Below are 14,444 nucleotides of genomic sequence, written 5' to 3'. Positions count from 1 at the left end.
GGACCCTTGGGGTCACAGAAAGACTGGAGGTGCCTGAGTGTGGCAGAGCTCCCAGGTATCAGAGCGGGGAAGCCGGCTGCAGAGACGGAGCCGAGGAGTGGGCTCTCAGCTTGGGGTTGCCATAAACCGTGATCCGCGGCACAGTCGGGCCACTGCTCTTCCAGCAAGGACCCAACAAGCGGCAGATCTGGGGAGACTCCCCTTCCTCCCCGGGGAGGAGTGGCGCGGGAGTGCACCGCAGGAATCTGCCAGGTTTGGAGACTCCACAAATGGGGTCGTGTGCCAGAGATAGAAACGCTCAGTCACAGGCCAGGTGAGCATGGAGTGCGGCCAGAGACTGGGGAGACGGGAGTGATTGACTGCTTTTCTCTGGGGGCGCACTGAGGAGTGGGGCCCCGAGTTCTCGGCTCCTCCGGGGTGGAGATTGGGAGGTCGCCATTTTCACTCTCATCCTCCAAAACTGTACGGAAAACTTGCAGGGAACAAAAGCTACTGAGAGCAAAGCTGAGCAGATTACTTAGCCTGGCCCTCGGCAAGGGTGTGGCAATTCCGCCTCCGGCAAAGACATTTGGGAACCACGGCAACAGGCCCCTCCCCAAGAAGATCAGCAAGAACAGCCAGCAAAGACCAAGTTTACTGATCAATGAGAACGGCAGAACTCCAGCGCTAGGGGAATACAGCACATAGAATTCATGACTTTTTTTCCCCTGATTCTTTAGACTTTCAAAGTTAATTTTTAAAATTTTTTTTCTTTTTCTTTTTTTTGAATTTTTCTTTTTCCCTTTTTCTTTTTTTTTTTTTTTTTTTTTTAAAGATTTTATTATTTATTTTTATTTGAGAGAGAGAGAATGAGAGAGAGCGAGTACATGAGAGGGGGGAGGGTCAGAGGGAGAAGCAGACTCCCTGCCGAGCAGGGAGCCCGATGCGGGACTCGATCCAGGGACTCCAGGATCACGACCTGAGCCGAAGGCAGTCGCTTAACCAACTGAGCCACCCAGGCGCCCCTCTTTTTCCCTTTTTCAACCAATATCTTATCAATCCCCTTTTTAAAAATCTTTTTTATTTTTCATTTTTAAAGTCATATTCTATCCCTTCATAGTAGTTAACCTTATTTTTGGTATATATGTATAAGTTGTTCTCCCTAAAATTTTGGGATACAGTTTCTTCTAACAGACCAAAAGAAACCCTAAATCTCTAGTGTATGGCTTCGTTTTAGCCACCTGCCTGATCACATTCTCTCTCCCCCCTTTTTTTTAAATTCCTCTTCTTTCTTTTTTCAACCAACTTCTTATCTTATCGATTCCTTTTATAAAATCTTTCATAATTTTCATTGTTATAGTCATATTCCATCCCTTCATCGTATTTACCCTTATTTTTGTACATATATAAGTTTTTCTCTCTTTAAAATTTTGGGAGGCAGTTTCTTCTAACAGACGAAAATACGCCCAAAATCTAGTGTGTGGCACTGATCTATACACCAGCCTGATCATATTTGAACATATTCTGTTTTTTTTTTTTTATCTTTTTCTTTTTCTTTTTTTCTTTTTTCTTTCTTTCCCTTTCTTTTCCCCTGGTTTCAGGTCTCTTCTGATTTGTTTAGTATATATTTTTCTGGGGACGTTGTTACCCTGTTAGCATTTTGTTCTCTCATTCATCTATTCTCCTCTGGACAAAATGACAAGACGGAAAAACTCACCTCAAAAAAAAAAAAGAACAAGAGGCAGTACTGTCTGCCAGAGACCTAATCATTATGGACATTAGTAAGATGTCGGAACTAGAGTTCAGAATGACGATTTTAAAGATACTAGGTGGGCTTGAAAAAAGCATGGAAGATATTAGAGAAACCCTTTCTGGAGAAATAAAAGAACTAAAAATCTAACCAGGTTGAAATAAAAAAGGCTATTAATGAGGTGCAATTAAAAATGGAGGCTCTAACTGCTAGCATAAATGAGGCAGAAGAGAGAATTAGTGATATAGAAGACCAAATGATGGAGAATAAAGAAGCTGAGAAAAAGAGAGATAAACAACTACTGGACCACGAGGGCAGAATTTGAGAGATAAGTCATACCATAAGATGAAACAATATTAGAATAATTGGGATCCCAGAAGAAGAAGAAAGAGACAGAGGGGCAGAAGCTATATTGGAGCAAATTATAGCAGAGAACTTCCCTAATTTGGGGAAGGAAACAGGCATCAAAATCCAGGAGGCATAAAGAACCCCCCTCAAAATCAATAAAAATAGGTCAACACCCCAATATCTAATAGTAAAACTTACGAGTCTCAGAGACAAAGAGAAAATCCTGAAAGCAGCTCGGGACAAGAGATCTGTAACCTACAATGGTAGAAACATTAGATTGGCAACAGACCTATCCACAGAGACCTGGCAGGCCAGAAAGGACTGGCATGATATATTTAGAGCACTAAATGAGAAAAATATGCAGCCAAGAATACTATATCCAGCTAGGCTGTCACTGAAAATAGAAGGAGAGATTAAAAGCTTCCAGGACAAACAAAAACTAAAGGAATTTGCAAACACGAAACCAGCCCTACAAGAAATCTTGAAAGGGGGCCTCTAAGCAAAGAGAGAGCCTCAAAGTAACATAGACCAGAAAGGAACACAGACAATATACAGTAACAGTAACCTTACAGGCAATACAATGGCACTAAATTCTTAGCTTTCAATAGTTACCCTGAATGTAAATGGACTAAGTGCCCCAAACAAAAGACACAGCGTATCAGATTGGATAAAAAAAACAAGACCCATCAATATGCTGTCTGCAAGAGACTCATTTTAGACCCAAAGACACCCCCAGATTGAAAGTGAGGGGGTGGAAAACCATTTACCATGCTAATGGACACCAAAAGAAAGCTAGGGTGGTAATCCTTATATCAGACAAATTCGATTTTAAACCAAAGACTATAATAAGAGATGAAGAAGGACACTATATTCTACTTAAAGGGTCTATCCAACAAGATCTAACAATTGTAAATATCTATGCCCCTAACATGGGAGCAGCCAATTATATAAGGCAATTAATAACAAAAGCAAAGAAACACATCAACAACAATACAATAATAGTAGGGGACTTTAACACCCCCCTCACTGAAGTGGACAGATCATCTAAGCAAAAGACCAACAAGGAAATAAAGACTTTAAATGACACACTGGACCAAATACACTTCACAGATATATTCAGAACATTCCATCCCAAGGCAACAGAATACACATTCTTCTCTAGTGCCCATGGAACATTCTCCAGAAAAGATCACATCCTAGGTCACAAATCAGGTCTCAACTGGTACCAAAAGATTGGGATCATTCCCTATATATTTTCGGAACACAATGCTTTGAAACTAGAACTCAGTCGTAAGAGGAAAGTCGGAAAGAACTCAAATACATGGAGGCTAAAGAGCATCCTACTAAAGAATGAATGGGTCAACCAGGAAATTAAAGAAGAATTAAAAAAAATCATGGAAACAAATGAAAATGAAAACACAACTGTTCAAAATCTTTGGGATGCAGCAAAGGCAGTCCTAAGAGGAAAGTATATAGCAATACAGGCCTTTCTCAAGAAACAAGAAAGGTCTTAAATACACAACCTAACGCTACACCTAAAGGAGCTGGAGAAGGAACAGCAAATAAAGCCTAAAGCCATCAAGAGAAGGGAAATAATAAAGATCAGAGCATAAATCAATGAAATAGAAACCAAAAGAACAGTAGAACAGATCAATGAAACGAGGAGCTGGTTCTTTGAAAGAATAAGATTGATAAAGCCCTGGCCAGACTTATCAAAAAGAAAAGAGAAATGACCCAAATAAATAAAATCATGAATGAAAGAGGAGAGATCACAACCAACACCAAAGAAATACAAACAATTATAAGAACATATTATGAGCAACTATATGCCAGCAAATTAGATAATCTGGAAGAAATGGATGCATTCCTAGAGATGTATAATCTACCAAAACTGCATCAGAAAGAAATAGAAAACCTGAGCAGACATATTACCACTAAGGAAATCGAAGCAGTCATCAAAAATCTCCCAACAAACTAAAGCCCAGGGCCAGGTGGCTTCCCAGGGGAATGCTACCAAACATTTAAAGAAGAATTAATCCTGTTCTTCTGAAACTGTTCCAAAAAATAGAAATGGAAGGAAAACTTCCAAACTCGTTTTATGAGGCCACCATTACCTTGATCCCCAAACCAGACAAAGACCCCATCAAAAAGAATTACAGACCAATATCCTTGATGAACATGGATGCAAAAATTCTCACCAAAATACTAGCCAATAGGATCCAACAGTACATTAAAAGGATTATTTACCACGACCAAGTGGGATTTAGCCCTGGGCTGCAAGTTTGGTTCAACATCTGCATATCAATCAATGTGATACAATACATTAATAAAAGAAAGAACAAGAACCATATGGTCCTCTCAATAGATGCAGAAAAAGCATTTGACAAAATACAGCATCCTTTCTTGATCAAAACTCTTCAGAGTATAGGGATGGAGGGTACATACCTCAATTTCATAAAAGCCATCTATGAAAAACCCACAGCAAATATCATATTCAATGGGGAAAAACTGAGAGCTTTCCCCCTAAGGTCAGGAACACGGCAGGGATGTCCACTATCACCACTGCTATTCAACATAGTACTAGAAGTCCTAGCCACAGCAATCAGACAACAAAAAGAAATAAACGGCATCCTAATCGGCAAAGAAGAAGTCAAACTCTCACTCTTTGCAGATGATATGGTACTTTATGTGGAAAACCCAAAAGACTCCACCCCAAAACTGCTAGAACTCATACAGGAATTCAGCAAAGTGGCAGGATATAAAATCAATGCACAGAAATCAGTGGCATTTCTATACACCAACAACAAGACAGAAGAAAGAGAAATGAAGGAGTCGCTCCCATTTACAACTGCACCCAAAACCATAAGATACCTAGGAATAAATCTAACCAAAGAGGCAAAGGATCTGTACTCAGAAAACTATAAAATACTCATGAAAGAAATTGAGGAAGACACAAAGAAATGGAAAAACGTTCCATGCTCATGGATTGGAAGGACAAATATTGTGAAGCTGTCAATGCTACCTAGAGCAATCTACCCATTCAATGCAATCCCTATCAAAATACCATGCACTTTTTTCAAAGAAATGGAACAAATAATCCTAAAATTTGTATGGAACCAGAAAAGACCCTGAATAGCCAGAGGAATGTTGAAAAAGAAAAGCAAAGCTGGTGGCATCCCAATTCCGGACTTCAAGCTCTATTACAAAGCTGTCATCATCAAGACAGTATGGTACTGGCACAAAAACAGACACATAGATCAATGGAACAGAATAGAGAGCCCAGAAATGGACCCTCAACTTTATGGTCAACTAATCTTCGACAAAGCAGGAAAGAATGTCCAATGGAAAAAAGACAGTCTCTTCAACAAATGGTGTTGGGAAAATTGGGCAGCCACATGCAGAAGAATGAAACTGGACCATTTCCTTACACCACACACAAAAATAGACTCCAAATGGTTGAAAGACCTAAATGTGAGACAGGAGTCCATAAAAATCCTAAAGGAGAGTGCAGGCAGCAACCTCTTCGACCTCAGCCACAGCAATTTCTTCCTAGAAACATCGCCAAAGGCAAGGGAAGCAAGGGCAAAAATGAACTATTGGGACTTCATCAAGATAAAAAGCTTTTGCACAGCAAAAGAATCAGTCAACAAAACCAAAAGACAACCGACAGAATGGGAGAAGATATTTGCAAATGACATATCAGATAAAGGGCTAGTATCCAAAATCTATAAAGAACTTATCAAACTCAACACCCAAAGTCAAATGATCCAATCAAGAAATGGGTAAAAGACATGAACAGACATTTTTCCAAAGAAGACATCCAAATGGCCATCAGACACATGAAAAATTGCTCAACATCGCTCAGCATCAGGGAAATCCAAATCAAAACCTCAATGAGATACCACCTCACACCAGTCAGAATGGCTAAAATTAACAAGTCAGGAAACGACAGATGTTGGCGGGGATGCGGAGAAAGCGGAACCCTCCTACACTGTTGGTGGGAATGCAAGCTGGTGCAGCCACTCTGGAAAACAGTATGGAGGTTCCTCAAAAAGTTGAAAATAGAGCTACCATACGACCCAGGAATTGCACTACTGGGTATTTACCCCAAAGATACAAATGTAGGGATCCGAAGGGGTACATGCACCCCAGTGTTTATAGCAGCAATGTCCACAATAGCCAAACTATGGAAAGAGCCAAGATGTCCTTTGACAGATGAGTGGATAAAGAAGATATTGTATATATATATAATGGATATTATGCAGCCATCAAAAGAAATGAAATCTTGTCATTTGCAATGATGTGGATGGAACTAGAGGGTATTATGCTGAGCGAAATAAGTCAATCAGAGAAAGACATGTATCATATGACCTCACTGATATGAGGAATTCTTAATCTCAGGAAACAAACAGAGGGTTGCTGGAGTGGTGGAAGGTGGGAGGGATGGGGTGACTGGGTGATAGACATTGGGGAGGGTATGTGCTATGGTGAGCACTGTGAATTGTGTAAGACCGATGAGTCACAGACCTGTACCTCTGAAACAAATAATACATAATATGTTAAAAAAAACAAAAGAAGATAGTAGGAAGGGAAAAATGAAGGGGGGGAAATCGGAGGGGGAGAAGAACCATGAGAGACTATGGACTCTGAGAAACAAACTGAGGGTTCTGGAGGGGAGGGGGGTGGGGGGATGGGTTAGCCAGGTGATGGGTATTGAAGAGGGAACGTACTGAATGGAGCACTGGGTGTTATATGCAAACAAGGAATCATGGAACCGTACATCGAAAACTAAGGATGTAATGCATGGTGATTAATATAATTAAAAAAATAACATAATAAAAAAATAAAAGCAGAGAACTCACTAGGACCTTACAAAATGTTTCTGCTGCTTGTTTATACCACACACACATACACATACACACACACACACACACGAGAGATACTGATCCTCAGGGTTCTAGAGAGAAATATCCATGGCACTCCTGTGATAAAGACAAAGGATTAATTCAACCATTGCCATGGGAAGTACATAACCCTGATGGTACTGATTTGATTTGGAGTCCTCTAGAAGAAGAAACTTATAAATATGAGCAGGGCAGAGAAGAACCTCACTGAAGTATGTCCAGTAACCACCCCCCCCCCACACACACACGCACATGCACATAACCTGGAAAAGTTGCCTGGTAGAGCCAAGTGTTGGAGGGAAATGTGATAATTCATGTCTCTATTGAGACATAAATATGGGTACATTACCTCAAAGGAGTTTTAGGTATGCCCAAAATATGAGGCAATGTATATGTGGTATATATTTATATATTATTCAGCCATGAGAAAGGAGGAAGTCCTGCCTTTTCTGACAACATGGATAGATCTTGATGGGGTATTATGCTAAGTGAAATAAACCAGACAGAGGACAAATAGGCATGGTATCACTTATATGTGGAATCTAAAAAAAAAAAAAAAAAAAAAAGTCAAACTCATAGAAACAGAGAGTAGAAAAGATTGCCAAGGGCTGAAGAGTGAAGGAAATAGGGAAAGTTTGGGAAAAAGGTACAAACTTTCAGTTATAAGATTAATAATGTTTGAGGACTAATGTAAAAAACAAAATCAAAAAACAAAAAATACCCTAAGCTGTCAAGATCCTCAAAAACAAGTAGTCTAAAAACTGTCACAGCTAAGAGGAGCCTAAAAAGGCATGACATGTTAGCTAAATTTAATGTGGTATCCTAGATGACAGAAAAAGGACATTGGCTAAAAACTAAGGGAATCTGAATAAGGTACAGACTTCAGTTAATAACAGTTTCGCTGGTGGTTCACTAAGTTTAACAAATGTATCATACTAACATAAGACATTAATAAATAAGGGAAATTGGGCATGGGGTATATGGATATTATTTTCACAATTTTTCTGTATATCTAAAACTGTTGTAAAATTAAAAATTTATTAAGAAAATACAAAATACTAGGTAGTGATGAGCGCTGGGAGATGACAGAATGAACCACTGAGTGGGAGTGGCCATGGGGAATGGGTTGGAATAATCACCTTCTCCCTGCCATGTGTACCACAGGAATTGAACCAGAGGAGATGAGAATGAATAACAGGTCAGTTTGAGAGGGCTCTTTAAGGGGTGTTGAGAAAGCTCCCCCTTTCTCTAACCAGAGCATCTGAACTCCTCTGCTTGCATCCCCTCCTCCCATGGTTTTTCACGTGTGGTGCTTTGTGATGGCAAGCCACTCCAGGGCTACCATTGGCTGGAGGAATTTCCTACTGACCAATCAGAGTTAAAGGGTGTGGCTCCTCATTGTCCTGGCAGGCTATTTATAGAGGGGTCAGGAGCCCGGGAGTGAGCCCCTGTTGCTACAACATGGCAGAGGTTAATGGGGAAGCGCCTGGGTTTAACTCAGATAGTGGTAAAGATACAGATATCCCAAACACGAAACAGTTTCGAGCTATCACTGAGAGCAAGAGGATCCCTTGTCAACTCGAGGACAAAGAAAGTGAGAAGGTCAGATTACCCTACTCATGCACCTCCTCCTCTTCTTGGAGGTGGCCACCTGAGACCCCTATGCTGCCCTTATCTGGCACAAAACCCCTCCTTAGTCTGTATCCATTCTTTTAAAGTCCCCCTTCCCATCTATTTCCATCCTCTTCCCCAAAACCAGTGTCTTTATGGACTCATTTTGTTTTCCTACCAGGTGCAGAAGATACTGATGAAGGTTAAATTAGCCCTTAAACAGAATGCGGAAAAGCGTAAGAAGGGGAAAAAGTCAACGACACTAGTGTTTTACCGCAGGCAGAATAAAAAAAAGAATGAAAATCAGCCAAAGATGGCTCAAGAAAGCCTGTCTCCCACCCCATGCAATGCCCTAGCCTACCAGGGGCCAGAGAACTTGAAGTAGCTTTTACCTCTCCAGAAAAAGCCCTGGAGAGATGGCCGCTCATGTAGAGATCAAAATGTAATGTGAATGGTCACCTGTGTGGAGACCAAATAAAGTACATGGGTGTTGATGAATAAAACACAAACAAGTTGCAAAAAGGAGATGTGTGTGTCTCTCTGTTCTCTGATGATGAGAGGGGAAAGAAAGGGGCAAGTGCATGAGAAGGGAGGGAGGTGGAATCCTGCAAGTTTGGGGCCCAGACCAGCCACTCCATAGTTAGCTGGACATTGGGAATAAGGACTAGATGAGGACTAGGGATTGAAGATAAATTTCCTAACATTTTATCCCACTGGAGAGTAAGAAAAGAACTTGGTGTTTCTGTGTGTTTGGGGGGGCCCAGATAGGGAGAGGGGTGGTGTATGGGTGGGGTAGCAGTGTGTAAAAATGAATCTAATCCCATATTTTATTTATTATTTATTTTTTAATTTATTATTTATTTATTATTGAGAGAGAGTGTGAGTGGGGCAGGGGAGGGGCAGAGGGAGGGGGGGAGAGAAACTTAAGCAGACTCCACGCTGATCGCCGAGCCTGACGTGGGGCTTGATCCCATGACCCTGAGATCATGACCTGAGCCAAAACCAAGAGTCAGAAGCTTAACCAACTAAGCCACCCAGGCATCCCTCCCTGATCCCATTTTTGATATTTGACTATTGACAGTTTTTAAGCCTCATTCCTTCTTTCCCTTCTGGCCCACATCTGGGCAAGCTGATAAAAACAACCAGGGATTTAACTGAACATAATATAGAAACAAATAGATATGTGTAACCTTAACCATCAGAACTCTCCATATCCAGCTGCCCATTATGACATAGATCATGAAAGCAGCACTCTGCAAGCTCAGCGTGGCTAGTAAGGCCTCCTTGCTACAGGATAGAGCCAAAACTGGGCTTTCTGCATAACCGACCTACAGGAGAGGGTACCTTCCCCTGTGCTCAATCCTTTGCCAGATGCCATAGTGCTAGAAGAGGTCACCTGTATCTTAGAACCTTTGAATACCTGGGGAGCCCCTTAGGACCAACAGAGTGAATGCCAAAGGGAGTTCATTCAGTTAACCAATGATATTATCACTGTCACACTTAATGGAGCTTTCTTCAGAGCTGCTGCTTTTCATCCCTTAATCAGGATGTTTCTGATGAAGGACAGGACCCCAGGGTTAGCTCAGTTGACCAAACTTTAGGCAATCAACTTAACATTGGATGTCTTGGCCAACAATTTGCCTCATCTGCACATTTCTACAGATCTTTGGGCCACTGCCAATGGTCTCACCATCTGGTCTGGCCAATGCAAACAATTCCTTACCCAAGGTTGACTCATGTGGGGTAAAGAACTCTTGGAATCTCTTGCCTCACAGATACCTAAAATATAAATTAAGGTCACATATTTCTCTACACATATTAAAGACACAATACAAGATCTCATCATGGCACTGCTTATCATCTTTGGAGTTCCACACATTGATAGTGACCAAGGCATTCATTTCAGTTTTCAGAATACACAATGCTGGGCTCTTGAACAAAATATTCAGCGGAACATTTACCTCTCCTACTGGTCTCAGGCTGCAGGTGCCATAATAGCTTACATAAATAAGTCTAAATTAAGTTAAATATACCATGAAATATTTTCATTATCAGTCAAACATGAGGGATGAATTGGAATAGAGTGTGACTCATGGACAAACAAGTATTGTATATATTTAAGGTGTACACTTTAATGTTTTGATATATATATAGTGAGATAATCACAACCATCTAATTATTCATCGTGTAGTTACTACTGTTTTTTTTGTTTGACTCTATTTTTGATGTATAACTCATGTGAGTAATAATCCTTTTTGTACCCTCTTGGTCTATGAGTGCCATCATTAGTCTTGAAATTCAAACCAAATTTTGATTGGAGGGTATACACCCTACTTCTGTAAGATGACAACAAGCTCATATACTCCACAGAAAATTAGTGCTATAAATGGAGAGAGAGAAAGAGAGAGATTAGGCATGTGGGTATGGCACTTTAAGGATACCAATATTTCAGGAAACAAGTATGTCTTGAGTGCGTAGTATGTACCAGACACTGTTCTAGATCCTGGGCTTACAGTGAAGAACATAAGGTCTATAGTTCCTGCTGCCAAGTAATTACATTTATATGGATTAAGAAGTAGTTAAGAGTGTTGGTGTGGGGCAGAGGACAGCTGCTTCAGCCAACAGTTGTGGGGAAATCTCTGAGGAGCTGATACTTGAATTGAGACCTGAATAATGAGATAGAGTGAGCTGTGTGAAGACTTCAAAGAAGAGCATTTTTGGTAGGAAGGACAGCAAGTAGCAATGCCATGAGGTAAGAACAAAAACAACGTGTTGAAGAATAGCAAAGAGGTGGGTGTGACTGGAGTACAGAGACAGGGGCAGAGTGAAGGTGGTGACTGAAACCAGAGAGTCTGGCAGAGAGGAGGCTGTACAGGGAACAGGGACTGGAAGGGTGAGGACTTGCAGTTTATTTTATGTGTGGTAGAGAGCTGCTGGATGGTTTGATACGGGCAAGTGATGCAGTCCGAGTTATGTTTAGGAAGTTCACTGGATGTTGTGGCTTGTGTAGCACCAGAGAGGTACCGGCCTGTTGCAGCAGTACAGGGGTGAGATGATGATGGCTGGGACTAGGGTTGTGGTGGCGGGGCGTGGGGGGGATGCAACTTGGTGTTGAGCAGAGCAATTTGGAGCATATGATTTGAAGTCCAACCTCCATTTACAGCTTCACCACCTAAAAGCTATTTGACCTCAGGTAAGTTTCTTAACCTCTCTAAGATTTAGTTTCCTTACCTGTGAAATGGAAATGATATGTGTTTATGTCTTAGAGTCATTCTGGGATTGAATGAGGTAATTTATGTGAAACACCTGACACTGTATTAAACCCATAATCAGCATTTGATAAAATGGCTTCTGTTATTATCATCAATAATACAAATAAATAAATAAGTGTTCCTTCTTGCTTCTCTCCCCCACCCCACTCCCCAAGAGCTAATGTGTCTTGTGTGAGCTGCTGTTAACCTATGACTACTGACCCCTGTTTGACTTTCTTGAAGACACAAGTATTTTGGGGCATCTTCCTGCGGTGAGGCATTCTGGTACCTTTAGATACTTCACAGTAAATATCTATATATGGCTTGTGATTGATTTATATAATGAAATGGCGGTAATGGCTGATTTCTAACATTCCCTCTTTCTACCTAAAGAATCATTACTAATCATCTATCCTCTTCTCTCCAACCTCCTTCCATAAGGTCCTAAATGAACAGCAACCCATATTTCTTTCCTAATTACAAACATAACCTGCTGAGCTTAGTCAGGTTGCTTTGACAACTGCTTCTTTCCATTAAATGCAGCTTTGAGTTTTTCTTCCCTCGGAAAAATCTATTTGCATTTTTCGAAGAAGTTTCTCATTTTATTACTTGCTGATCAGAACTCTTCCAAACTTCCTTGTTCCCTTGATGGTTTTTTTTTTCTCTTTTTGGTCTCTGATATTTCCCCATCTTTGTGCATTATCATCATTTAAGACTAAAATTCAAAAGCTGTTTACTGCTTCCTCCACATCCTTGATGAAAATGAAATAGGACAGGATGTTTCCTTCTTTGAAGGGATTGCTTTCCCCTCCCCACCTTGGGCTGGTAAGTGATTAAAGCTTACTCATCCTTCAAGGCTAAGCTCAAATCGTGATTCCCCTCTGAAGCCTCTTTACCACCAGTGCCAGCAGAGTTCGTTGCTCTTGTTGTCCTATAAATACCTTAAAGCAATTGCTACATTGTATGAGAATTATTCATTTGCATATTTATCTCCCCCCAATATACAATATACAACAGCAAGGAGCATATTTCATCCATCTTTATAATCCCAACCACCCTAACACACTTAACACAATATCATGGTGGCTGCTCAATGCATTGATGAATGACTGAAGGAGTAAACAATCAAATCATTGTATACATACTGGATCATTTCCTTAATCTACTCTGTAATATTTGCTTTAGAAAATGTTAAAATCATTTAAAATTTTTATTGTTAAAAATTCAAAATATCAGGAACAAAGTTTAAAAAAAAAACATAATCCTGAAAAAACACCCTGCAATAAGCACAATTTTGGCAACAATCTTTCTGTACGTGGCTCTACACTGATTTAAACACTTACCTGTGCATTTACATAAGTAAAGTAACTTTATATATATTTATAATGCTGGGAAAACCTTTAACTCTATAGAATTTTTGCATTTCATTACCCTCTCCTTCACTGAATAACCAGTGTTAAAAGCTTTCTGTGCACCTTTCCATATCTTTCTCCATGTTCATACAATAATGTAACATATATACATAAACATACAAATGTATAGGGGCAGTATTTTACTCTTTACCACATCTTGTTTTTCCTCATTTAGAAACACTTCACAGAAATTTTTCCACATCATCTGGTATAGACGTTTTAAAGTAGATATGTAAAGTGTGATGGTTTGAATGAAAGACAACTTATTAAACCATTCCTCTATGGAGGACATTCAAGTTGATTCCAGTTTTTTTGGCCACCACAAACAATATTACAATTACTCTGAATGTGTGTGTGTGTGTGTGTGTTTATAATATATTTTGTTTATATTCATCATTATACATTTGTGCTTTTATTTCCATGGAAAGGGGCCTCAGAAATGGAATTGCTAAGTTAAAGTTTATGTGAATTCTTAATTTTAATAGATGTTGCCAGGTTGAATTCCAAATGCCTTTACTACAGCACATATCCCTCAGCAGATGTATGAGATAACATGTTAACTTCCACCACGCTCCAGCAATATGTGGTAACATATTTAATGGTCCTAAAGTGATATTCCTTTGTTATTTTCAGTATCTCTGTTAGTGAGGCTGAGTAAATTCACTTGTTCTTTGGCAAGGTGGCTTTCTTCCTCTGTGAATCCTTACACCTTTTAACCACTTTCAATTCAGGTGTTTGTCTTTTTTTAATTAATGTGTAGGATATTTTTCAATTAGCAATAATTGCGCCTCAGATAAACCTCATTGGCTACGATACTGCCACTGTGCAAAGCTTGTGTAGGATATTTTTATATGTTGGATATGAACCCTTTATTTGTAATATCTACTACAAATATATTTTTCTCTATTATTTGTCTTTCGGTTTTACCTTTGCTTTTGCCATATGATTATATTTTAAATTTGAAGTGCTCAAATATTTCAAATCTTCCTCTATAGTGTCTAGGTTACCTAGCTTGAATAAAAAGTTTTCTTGACTCTTAGATTATACATAAGTTTTCAAATTATCTATATTAATTGTATTTATTTTTTATTAGTATCAGAGGTAGAGTTTAGTGATTCATCAGTTGCATATAACACCCAGGGCTCATCACAACAAGTGCCCTCCTTAATGCCCATCACCTTATTATCCC

The 14,444-nt window shown here is 39.8% G+C and overlaps 1 pseudogene; it reads right to left on the bottom strand.

Annotated features, from left to right (window-relative positions):
- Window positions 1-14,006: 14,006 nt before the first annotated feature.
- LOC118525873 (U4 spliceosomal RNA) lies at window positions 14,007-14,088 on the bottom strand (annotated as a pseudogene).
- Between the last annotated feature and the right edge of the window lie 356 nt (window positions 14,089-14,444).

This window comes from Halichoerus grypus, chromosome X, assembly GCF_964656455.1.
Source record: "Halichoerus grypus chromosome X, mHalGry1.hap1.1, whole genome shotgun sequence".
In the NCBI taxonomy this organism is placed as follows: domain Eukaryota; kingdom Metazoa; phylum Chordata; class Mammalia; order Carnivora; family Phocidae; genus Halichoerus; species Halichoerus grypus.
The sequence above is the reverse complement of the archived record's forward strand: the minus strand, read 5'-3'. Positions and strand labels throughout refer to the sequence as shown.